We start from the raw sequence: 12,872 nt of genomic DNA on the forward strand, positions 1-12,872 counted from the left end.
AACCAGAGATTTAAGAAAAAAGCTTTGGGACAGTGTAAAACCAAACCGTGATCAAGGTGAATTTTCGAGGGTCGGTACTAAGTTGTACATTAACAGCAAAGCGTACATCTGGAATGATGAACTCAACGATATAGTACCACTTGTAAAAAACGAGGAAACGCTGACTCGTCCCAGGACGCGCCAACAAGCGCAGGCAAAAGCAAGTCACTCTTAATCTCAAGATTCCTATCAGCGCCGACTTGCAAGCGTCAAAGTTCACTATATAAGTCTGCTCGGGGCAGTAAACCAGCTTTAGTGGAAGAAAAACAGCTGAGAATAATTAACCTTAACGCTCGAAGTGTTAATAAAACCGATGAACTTGAAATCCTATTGCTTCAATACGCTCCTCACATATCTATTATAACTGAGACCCGGCTGTATAAAGATATTAGCGATGATGCGATTTTTCCACCCTCCTACAAAGTGTTCAGAAAGGACAGGCCCTCAAGAGGTGGTGGCGTGGCTGTCATAGTCAAAGAACAAATAACAGCCACCTTAGTTGAAGATGTTCCTGATCTTGAGTGCCTGTGTTTGATACTGTCATGCTGGGGTCATGGATTTATGCTGTACGCTCTCTACAAGCCCCTGATGTCACCAGTGACTACCTGGATATGTTACAGACGCACATGTTAAAATACAAGAAATGTCAAATACTATTGATGGGCGATCTGAATCTTCCAGGTATTGACTGGGAGAGCCTTGAACAATACACAGGGGCCAATAAGCATGTGAATGCAGTTTACATATCATGTTCATACAAGACTTAACTCAGATCGTTCGCCAGCCTACCCGTGTATCGAGCACCGCTAGTTAAATTTTAGACTTTGCATTTATACCTCGCGCATATTCTGATTGCACTGTATCGGTTGAGCAAGGGCTTTTTGATCACAATCTCGTGACAATTTCAATATCCATTCATAAACACAGCGCGCCAAAGCGGCAGCAAATGATGACATACAGACTAAACAGACGCCGATGACGCCAACATAATATCACTTGGAAACATCTCTTATCCACTTTGATGGAAAGGATGTCTGTGCCCTTTGGAATGAGTTTAAAGAAATATGTAATTATTGTGTGGACACACATGTGCCCACGAAATGAAAAAATACTAATAAAGTCACTCCCTGGATGAATCGACAGATTATCCGTCTAAAACAAAAAATAAAGCGACTAGAGAAGAAACGTCTGCAATATAACTTGATCCATGAACTTAAATATGCCCTCGCAAAAGCGGTGCGCAGATGTAAAGATTTTTACTTCAAAACAACTCTGCCAAAATTCTTAAAAACTGACCCGACCAAATTTTGGAAATACATCAGCGATATAAAACAACCCTTATCTGAAGTAGTAGTTGATCATAAAATTATCAGTGATCAAAGGGTTATCGCGAACGTTTTCGAAAAATATTTCCGTAATGTTTTTTCTGTCTCGGAGCCACCCAGGCTGAGCCCCGCTTGCGCGCATCCGTCTGAGGTGAAGTTCATAACTTACAACGGTGTATATTCTATGCTCCTGAACTTAAAAACTAAAACCTCCCCTGGACCTGACGATATACCAAACATGTTCCTTTGAGGATATGCTGAACCACTTGCCAAGTGTCTCGTCATTACTTTTCGCACGTCTCTATGGACAGGGAGAGTACCGGCTGACTGGAAAACAGCACGAGTAATACCCATTTTTAAGCGAGGCGACAGCCTGATATTAAAAAACTATCGTCCGATTTCATTACTTTCATCGTGTAGCAAACTTATCGAACATGTTAGTGCTACTCGAATTCATGACTTTTTAGAACATAATTCTAAACTAGCTAACTGCCAACATGGCTTTCGGAAAGGATATTCTGCTGTGACGCAACTTGTAGCTGTTGTCCAGTCTTTTGCTTCAGTCCTGGACCGTAACGGCCAAATTGACGCAATATTTTTAGACTTTAGCAAAGCTTTTGATGTAGTTCCCCATAATAGGCTAATAACCAAATTACAATGGATTGGTCTCCCACAGGTCTTTATTTCATGGATATGTGACTATCTCACTAACCGACAGCTATGCGTTGCTGTTGGGGGGCATCGATCGGGCTCTCTTCCCGTCACGTCCGATGTGCCCCAGGGAAGCGTCCTGGGGCCATTACTCTTTGTTATATATTAATGACATCGTTGTTGAAGTGTCCACTGGCGTTCACATCCGGCTGTATGCTGATGATTGCATATTATTTCGGGAAATCTCTAATACTCAACACCAAAACTACCTGAATACTACCCTTGGCAATACTGTAAACTGGTGCAACCTTTGGGGCATGGCGCTAAATCAGGAAAAAACTGCTTCTATCCGCATAACACGTAAAAACCATCCCATAAAATATACTTATAAACTTGGATCTGCTGAGCTGATGGAAGTAAATGCTGTGAAATACCTAGGCGTGACAATTACAAGTGACCTATCCTGGAATACACATATTGACAATATTTGTAGAGCAGCATTTAGAAAACTGTTTCCTCAGGCATAAACTCCGAAATTCCCGATCTGATGTAAAACTTAGCTATCTTTCTTTAATCGGGCCTAAGCTAGAATATGCGTGCATAGTGTGGCATCCGTACACTACATGAAATATAAAAAAGCTTGTTAAAAGTGCAGAGAAAAGCTGCGAGATTTGTGTTCTCTAACTTTTTGAAAACAGATTCCCCTTAAGAATTAATGCAAATTCCCGATATACCACGCCTTGAAAATGCGAGAAAAAACTTTTGTTTAGAATTTCTTTCCTTGTTACTAACCAATAAACTAGGACTTGACCCATCACAATATTTCATTCTTAACCAGCCAGAAACACTTGGTACTACCACACAGATTTATTTTGTCCTTATTTTGGTTGAACTAACTTGTATAAGTTTTCTTTTTTTTCCTCGCACCATCGCTGAGTGGAACTGTTTGCCCAGGTCGCCTCCATGAACTAGCTGCTCGCGTTGTTGAATTTTGTGGCGTGCCTTGTGGCTCTTTCTGAAAAACAAGGTTTATTGACTATATATATATATATATATATAATGTGGGTTTGCGTATGTGTATATGTATATCATGTGTATTTATGTGTGTATGTATGCATATATATGTATATACACATATATTTTTTCTTTCCTTTTTTTGCCTTACCCCTCAGAGTTCTTTGTGTCTTGGTTTTATTACATAACAAACTCTATATTGCAAGTGCGTTTATGCTGTATATGTCTGTGTTTTGTATACTTTTATCTGCTTGTTTCTTTGCTACGTATAGTGCCCTACCTGCTTGGACCTAACCACGGTCCGCAGTATGTCTGTAAATAAAATAAAATAAAATAAAATAAATATTGCTGGTTGCATTCCCTCGGCTGCTTTTTCTCCAAGGTGACTTCGTCCTCAGCTTTGTATGGTTTTCATTGTTTAATGCAAATAATTAGCGCACAGCCTCAAAATGGGTGTGCCCATCAAAGCCCTTTATTGGCTTGTTCGTCGTGACCCAAATATATATAATTTCCGTTAGACCTTGATGACAACGTATGATAATCGGCTTGATTACCACTTCTAGTACGATGTTGCATGAAAGAAAATTATTTTTAGGTTGTGCTTAAAAGATACCTATCAACCAAACCCAAACCAAAGATAGTACTCTACATTTGATACGAACCTTTATAATTTTGCTGTTGACTTTCAGAAAGCTTTACTACCGGGATTTATTATATGTTTTGACATAACATTTGCGTGTTGCGCTTCTAAAGGGTTTGTTCATCATTCGTCTCTTGCTGAAACATTCAAAGTAGACCACGCCGGCATATAGGAATCAAGTGCAAGTTTATGGCTGATACAACACAAAATATGCGGCAGCTAGCCCGTCTTCTGGGCTTGCAAGACCCCCTGCGGCCGAATACAGTCGGCGCTGGCGCCTCGTTGAGGAGTCAGCTAGCGTACATGACGAAACAGTGCAGCATTTGCCTTCAATAGCACAGTCTCTTTGACCTCTGTTTTCAAAAATTTTATATTTCTTTCACTACGAAAATGAAATACTGCGTAGAAAAAGCATTTATGTGTCTGTTTCGAGTTATGGACAAAATTTTCAGGATGCGGATGTAGAGAACCTACTCGCAAAAAATGAAGCCGGGCTCACATCCTATAGTATATATGCTTTTGAAGGTGCTACGTCTTACTGGCCTACTTCAGATTGCAGAAGTGTATAGAACGAGCCCTCGGGTTTTCGTACCCCGGCCAATGAGTCCGGTCTCCCCGATGTGCATAGGCTCAACACAGCGCCGAACGCTCGTGCCAGTGAAGAGCTAGCGCTGTGGCACTCCAGGGACCGACCACCGTTCCGAGCTTCAAGGACAACAGGAGAACAGGACAGGATACGGCCGGCAGGCCCCAGGTCTGGATTACCGGGTCAGGCCTGGCAGAAGACGCACCGCTTCGAGCTCCTTGGACACCCGACCGGCTCCGCTGCTCGCCTGTTCTCCCCTGCTCGTGCCTCGCGCTCCTCGAGCCAACCTCCACGTTTTCCTCTTCTTCTTTCTCCAAACGTGGTTTCCCTTCTACGTCTTTTATCAAATTCTCCCCACTCACACACATAATCTTCACAAATATGCCCCCCCCCCCCCCTTTTGAGAAGATTTTTTTTGGGGAAAAAAAACTTGGGCCCACGACACTGACGCACTCTTTTGAAGGACCGCACGCCACAAGACTGCTGCACACATCACTGCACACACCACAGAGTGGCCACACTATTGTCAGCTGAGATTGTGTCACTCGTACACACTGCAAAAATACTTTGTACTAATACAAGTATTTACCTTTAACACTTGTCATAGAGGAAATAAGCTCCTAGGAACATCCTAAGAAAAGCGCGACGAAACCTCCAGGTGCTTCGTCTGAGATGTGCTCTGTGACGTTAAAGCTCCCACGGCGTTGGAGGACAGCACAGATATTAACATTGTCTCCCGTACCGTTCTCGATTCACCAGTTCAATCTTCTTTAAATAGTCTCGGTGCCCCAGTCCACTCCGGGACCAAAGATCTGCACTGAACGTTGGCAACGGAGTTTTCGACTCGACTTTATCAACAACTACGAAAGATGAAGCTTGTAGGGAATTCACTGGCTGGCACTCTTCGTAGCGTTTTGTGTTAATAGGCATGCGTCCTAATGGAGCATTCCTCAGCTTTCCTTTCGGGACAGTCCTGTGACATGCATCGCACGACCTCACAAACCGCTTAATGTCAGCTTGCTCCCCTGGCCAGTAAAGCTCATCAAGTACTCTTGCGGTAGCCTTTCTGACACTCTGGTGGCCGGCAAGTGCACTCTCATGTGCCTGCACGAGGACCTGACGGCGCAAAACCTTCGGAACGGCCGCTTGTTCGATTGTTTTCCCTGGACAAAGTTCATAGGTCCGGTACAAAATGTCGGCAACTAGATGAAAGGTGTAGGCCGTCTGCCCTTTTCCGTGATATAGGTTTTCTTCAGCTTGAGACGACACACGTCTAAGCTGGCGTGATCTTTTTGTTTGTTGCGAAAAACAGGCCGAGATAATTAGCGTACGGTTTGACTGGCATCCAAACTAGTCTCTGAAACTTTCGCCGCTAGAATCTGGAAAGAAGCACTGGACCCATCATCACTGACAGGTATGCTTCTCTGGCCCGTCAAGACTGTTGGAACGTCGGCGAATGGGGCGCTTGCACCCGGAACATTGCGGATAATTACGTTATATAATGGCGTCGGCAGGCACCTAGCAATAGCTTTGCTCGTGAAGTATGGCGACTTGATAATAACCTCCGCCTCAGGCGCTTCTATGTCAGAACCATCCGCTAAACGTAAAGATGCTCGTTCACCAGTATACGCAGCCTCGGGCACCAAAGCCTGACGCACCACTATGCTATTAGAACCAGTATCGCGCAGCACCGACACTGCTTGTCCGAACACTTCTCCATGCTGCACCGGCATGTTGGTAATAATCTGAGATGGACTAAGAGCCGAACCGTCCCCTCGAACATTTAGGCATGTTCTTCCCAGCTGACGACCAGGGCGGAAATTTCGAGGGGACGTGCAGCAAGCAGACGTCTCCCGGTCATTTCCGTATCGACACGACTGGGTTTCGTGCCCAGATTTGCGACATAATGTGCAATATGGGGCTTCGGTTTTGTACGGCAATCCGACGACCTATGTCCAATCTTTTCACAGATGAAGCATCGAATTCTAGTCTTTGGGTTTCGGGCTGCGTCCTGCGGTTTCGCAGAATTCTGCTCAGCTCTATCTTTAAAAACCGCGAGGTTATTCTGTCGCTGAGCCTCAAGAAAGTGATCGGCGGCCTCAGCAATCTCATCCACCGTTTTACAATCACGTTCTCTCAAGAAGAGAACTAAACGATTGTGACAGCTGTTTAAAAACTGCTCACCAACTATCATGCCTCGAACCACTTCAAACGTGCAATCGTGTCCTCGCATCTCAACTCAGCGGTCAAAAAAACTTGACAGCCTTGTGGTGTACTGGGAAGCTGTCTCACCCTCTTGCAGCTTGCTTCCACGAAACTTCTCTCTGCAGCCCTCAGCCGTGAACCGGAACCTCCGAAGTAAGGCAAGTTTCGCTACACCGAAGTTGACTGAGTCCTCAGGTGAGAGTCGTCCAATGACTCTGAGAGCTTCTCCGCCGAGGCACAGACTCAAAGCCATGGCCCACTTCTCTTTCGGCCAGTCCTGGCCAATGGCGACATGTTCAAAATGCTTCAAATACGCGTCCAAATCGTCCTTTTCCTCATTAAACAGTGGAATCAATCCATGAGGACTAATTGGGAAAGGCGGAACAGGTACGGTACCGTGCTCAGCGCTTCCAAAACTAGGGGCGTTTTCTACCAATTCCACAAGTCGTACTCGTGGCTGCAAATTCTAATTTTCTTGCTCCAAGCGCTGCTTCGCTCCTTCACATTCTGCAGCTCTCTCTTCGCGTTCTGCAGCTTTGTCTTCCCTTGCCTTTTGCGATTCTTCTCCTTCAAATTCAAATTCTCAATTCTCCCCACTCACACACATGTTCTTCACACCCGTCTTGTAGCCCTTGGTCCTCCCCTGTAGTCCTTGTGCGCAAGAAGGATGGAAGACTCCACTTCTGCGTTGATTATCGCAAGTTAAATGCTATTATTCACCTCGACGAGTATCCTCTTCCTCGCCTCGACGACGCACTTGATCGCCTGAAGGGGGCCCGTTATTTGTCCACCTTAGATCCTCTCTCGGGTTACTGGCAGGTGCCTGTTCACCCCGATGATGCGGAAAAGACGGCTTTCGTGACTCCCGACGGCCTTTACCTGTTCAACCATATGCCCTTCGGTCTCTCGAATGCTCCAGCTACCATTCAGCGCCTCATGGACCGCGTCTTAGGCAATATGAAGTGGACTATGGCGTTGGTCACCCGGACGACGTAATTGTCTACGCAGCTACGTTTGAAGAACACCAAAGGCGACTCAAACTCGTCCTCGAAGCCCTTACCTCTGCTGGGCTTCGCTTAAAACCAAAAAAACGTTTCTTCGTTTTTGCAGAGGTGACGTACTTGGGTCACGATATGAGCCGGCATGGCATATGTCCCGACCCTGAAAAACTAAAAGCGCTTACGGCCAGCGAAGCTCCCACTACCGCCAAGGAGCTCAAAAGTTTCTTTGGATTTGCTTCGTATTTCCGTCGTTTCATTCCGCACTTTGCCAAGCGAAGCGCTCCGATGAGCACCCTGCTGAAGAAGAATGCAGCGTGGACGCCGGTCCAACAGCTCGCGTTCCTTGACGTCAAGCACGCCCTCCTCAAGCCTCCCGCAATGGCCCACTAGGACGAATCGGCCCCCATCGTCCTCCGCACGGATTGCCAGCCAAGATGGGCTCGGCGCTGTTCTTCCGCAGGAAGACGAGCCTGGTGACCACGAAGTTCTAGCTTATGCCAGCCGCCAGCTTTCCGACGTAGAGAGCCGCCGCCACTCTTGGGAACTCGAGTGCCCCGCCGTTGTCTGGGCCGTCGAGAAGTTCCGTCCCTACTTGTACGGCCGTAATTTTACCTTTACCTTCCCCACGAAATGCCGCCCCATAAGTGGAGCGCCTGCAGCAGCTCACCGACGCTTTCGTCAACCCCCCTCCGGTGGAAAGATGTTACAGGTGGTGTTTGCCTGGTGTCCTCCGTTCTTCTGTGTCTATCTCTAGGTGGGCACAGCGTCGCGTAACAGCATATAACACGGCAGTGGTGTCTGTGTTGGATGTGCTTTAGGAGTGGAGCGCTTTCGGTGTGCGCTTGCCATTTGCGGTGTGTTGTGTGCTGGGTTAAGAATCGGCACAGAGTATAGTCGGTTAGCTGGAAGGCTTGAAGACGAGGATGAGGCGAGTTTTTAAGTAACTCTTGGAGAGCTAGGGACTCTTGTCACATATTTTTATGTGGTGTACAATGCTGGCATTCAGCAAGTGAAGAAAGAAGATGAAGTGAAGAAGTGAAGAAGAAGAAGAAAGAAGCAAGTGAAAGAAGAAGAATTGAAGAAGAAAAAAGTGGTGTTCAGCTCGACCCTGATAAGATTCGCGCCGTTCGTACTTTTCCCACACCAGGTTCATCTAGTGATGTTTGAAGTATTCTTGGCTTGTGTTCATATTTTTGTCGTTTCGTCCAGAACTTCGCAGCCCTTTCCCAGCTAACCAGATTCCTCCCCTGGATATCCCTGCAAAGTCCAAAATGTCCTGGAGAAAACTAACATCTATTGCATATCTACCATAGGTGCTTTTGGTGTGTTTTATCGCCGAGGATGTGCTGCGCACGTCTATAGTTTAATGATTCGGTACGGCTATAGTACGTCTAAAAGTTAGTGCGATATATGTGCATTGGACGGTTACATGGTGTTTGTGACAACTCTGCAGCATTTCTGAGCATCGGAGTCAATAAACATTGGCTGTGGTGTTTTTTGTTCTTAAACAGTTCTGCATGAAGCTAATGTATGCGATTGCAATAACATGAGCGACTTCCTGCAAATTAATTATTGCCATCACATAGCTGTAATAAATTATTGCAAATAAATTAAAATGTCAAAATTAAGCACCCGGATTTTGACCATATATATACTGTGACAGGTATGGTGACTTAACTTTTGTGATTGACCGTGATATGTATTACTTCTAGTCTGCGTTGCCCCAAAAGTAGCGAGCGGTCATACGTGGCACAATATTCGGCTGAGCATTACTTTTGAAGTTCGCGCTTTATGTGAACTAGTCTTGGACTAGGCTAAGCAGCGCAAATTATAAGCATCTCGCGCACTCCCACGGCCGTTCCGCTCCTGCGCAGGAGCTGCAAAACTTCGGAAACCTTACTTTTTAAATATTTACCGATTTTCCGCGCAAAACCTACGGACAATTCCTAAATAACGATGGGACTGTTTTTTTTTTTACTTTCTGAGAACTTTTCGTCTTTTTTTTTTTCTCTTTTTAAGTTCTCAAATGCCGGTAGTTTATCAGTTCAGTTCAGTTCAGGCGTTCAGTCGTGTCCGACTCTTCGTGACCCTATGGACCATGTCACGCCATGCTTTCCGGTCTCTCACTATCTTCTTAACATCACATAGCTTCATCTGCAATGCCTCGAGAATGCCATCTAACCATCGCGTTCGCTGCCTACCCCTTCTCCGGCGACCCTCAACCTTTCCCAACATCAAATCTTTCTCCAGCGACTCCTCTCTTCTCATCAGATGACCAAAGTAGCTGAGCTTTAACTTTAGAATTTGACCCTCCAATGAGCAGTCAGGGTTTATGGTCGACAATATCGACTGATTTGATCTTCTGGCAGTCCAAGGAACTCTTAAGAGTCTTCGCCAGCACCACAATTCAAACGCGTCAATTCTTCGGCGGTCAGCCTTTTTCACAGTCCAACTCTCGCATCCATACATCACAACTGGAAAGACCATAGCACGGGTTATACGGATCTTGGTTGGCAGACTAATGTCTCTGCTCTTTACTAGGCGGTCAAGGCTAACCATTGCTCTCTTTCCCAGAAGCAGGCGTCTCCTAATTTCATGGCTGCAGTCTCCTTCCGAGGTAATCTTGGCGCCCAAGAACAGAAAATCTGTCACAGCTTCCACTTCTTGTCCATTGATGCTCCAGGACTTGATAGGGCAAGACGCCATGATCTTCGTCTTTTTAATGTTCAGTTTAAGCCCAAACTTCTCACTCTCTTCTTGTACGCGCATCAGTAGTCTCTTGAGTTCCACTTCACTTTCTGCCATTAAAGTGGTATCATCCGCATATCTAAGGTTGTTGATACGTTTTCCAGCAATCTTCACTCCAGCTGATGACTCGTCCAGACAGGCCTTCCTCATGATGCACTCTGCATATAGGTTAAATAGGCAGGGCGACAGTATGCAGCCTTGCCTCACCCCTTTCTCAATCGGAAACCAATCAGTAAGACCATGCCCAGTTCTGACTGTGGCCTCTTGCCCTTCATAAAGGTTCCTGAGGAGACAGATGAGGTGAATTGGAACTCCCATCTCTTGGAGAGCTTGCCACGATCTGCTGTGATCTACGCAGTCAAACGCTTTCGCATAATCAATAAAGCAGAAGTAAATGGGTTTCTGGAACTCTCTTGCTTTTTCCATGATCCAGCGAAGGTTGGCAATTTGGTCTCTAGTTCCTCTGCCCTTGCGAAACCCAGCTTGCACGTCCGGAAGCTCCCGATCCACATACTGCTGCAGCCTACCTTGCAGGATTTTTAACATCACCTTGCTAGCATGCGAAATAAGCGCAATCGTGCGGTAGTTGGAACAATCTTTGGCACTGCCTTTCTTTGGAATGGGGATGTAAACTGACCTTCTCCAATCCTGTGGCCATTGCAGGGTTGTCCAAATCTTTTGACATAATGTACGCAGTGTGTTAACAGCGTCGTGGTTGAGGTTTTGAAGCAACTCAGCTGGAATACCATCAATTCCGCTAGCTTTGTTCTTAGCAAGGCTGACTAAGGCCCATTCAACTTCACTCTTCAGGATGCCCGGCTCGACATCAGTAATCACAACCGTCCTATGTTGGGTTTGCACATCCGGGTCCTTCTTGTACAGTTCTTCTGTGTATTCCTGCCACCTCTTCTTTATCTCTGAGGCTTCAGTGAGGTCCTTGCCTCGTTTGTCCTTTATCACGCCCAGCTTAGCACAGAAGCTTCCTTTGATATCTTTGATTGTCTTATACAGAGCTCTTGTGTTCCTTAATTGGCTGTTGTCCTCAACTGCTTGACACTGTATGTTCAGGAAGGCATTCTTATCTCTCCTTGCTATTTTCTGAAAATCCGCATTGAGAACCTTGTATATTTCTCTTTCCCCCATACCTTTTGCCATCCTCTTTTCCTCAGCTATTTGCAAAGCCTCTTCAGATAACCAGTTTGCTTTTTTGCATTTCTTTTGCTTTGGAACTACCTTAGTAGCAACTTCTTGTATTATATCACGAACATCAGTCCACATCTCTTCGGGCTCTTTGTCTTCTAGATCTAATTCTTGAAATCGATTCCTCACTTCCACAGCATATTCTAATGGAATCTGATCCAGATCATACCGGTAGTTTATAGTACCGACGATAACGATGGCGGCACCGCTTGCCGCACTAATGCGCACAAATAGTCGGAGCAGTTTTGTTTCGGTTTCATTCTTTTGAAACATTTTAGAAAGTTATTTTTTTAATATAAAAGTAAAATAAAGTATTATACAATAGTTTTCCTATACGAAAAATTACTGAAAAGTGCTGACATAAACATTTGTAATTTTTTTACATGCGAATTATCCCACTAGGTGGCTAACAAGACTAACGGGTAAGCGGCTTGTTCATGCTTGCTGCCAATTTCCCGCGCATCCAAGTCCAAGGCTCAGCTACCTCAGCGCATTTCTCGTGCCTTGTCCTCTCTTCTGGCCTCTGGCGTGGCTTCGTCCATTTCTCCAAGGTCTAACGGCTCTTCGCACTCAAAGGAGAGCACGTATTTTCTGAGAATCTGCATTGGAGTGCCATTTTGCATGTCAATTGGCGGATTCGCATGCTTGGTGCATGAGCTGTGCAGTTATGGTGGCTAGGTGCAGTCGTTCTGGTTCCAGCGCTCATCGCGTTTTTCACTAGTGGTCGAATGTCATTCGTCTGCCAGTAAATATGTATACATTGAGCATGCTGTCTCTGTAGATGTGAGTTCGAAATAGTAGAACCATTTCATTTTTTGTATACTGGTATAGTGGTATAGTTCGTTTGTTGTTGTTTTCATTTCTTTTTCCCGCCATGCCGAAATGCAAGCCGAATGTTCGGAAAAGAGCTCGGATAGAAGTAAACGCTTGTTTTGAAGTTTCAGCTCACTCAAAAAATTTGTGTTCGCTTTCGGGACCAACTAACCCAATTGAACAGGACTCTGTGGAAGTTGCGGCGGAAGTTTCTCCTGGTAAAATGTCGCACTCATTAGGTGTTTCCAGTGAAACCATCTGCTTATTTGAAGCAGGTACTTCTGTGGAAAGCTTGAGCGTCACGAACTGTGGTAGCGGCGTATTTTACTCTCAGTCTGTCGGACTTCAGATTTCAGGAGTGTCATACGAGAGCGATGACAATTCCAGTAGTGACAGCAACGTATCTGGACCCGAGTTACTTGCTAGTGAAAACGACGGCGGATTGATGTCTAGCGGGTTGAGTGGAGCGGCCGGGAAAGTTTGTGAGCGAATTGTAGAATGCATCAACAGTGGCTCTGACCTTGTGGCAGGTTTAGCAAGGTGGGCGGTGGAGGAAAACATATCTCATCAATCTTTGAACTCACTTCTGGCTTTGTTAAAAATGCACGGTTGCTTTTCAGACCTACCGAAGGATGCTCGCGCGCTACTTA

This window comes from Amblyomma maculatum, chromosome 10 (assembly GCF_055883805.1).
Source record: "Amblyomma maculatum isolate TAMU_Amacu chromosome 10, ASM5588380v1, whole genome shotgun sequence".
Classification (NCBI taxonomy): Eukaryota; Metazoa; Arthropoda; class Arachnida; order Ixodida; family Ixodidae; genus Amblyomma; species Amblyomma maculatum.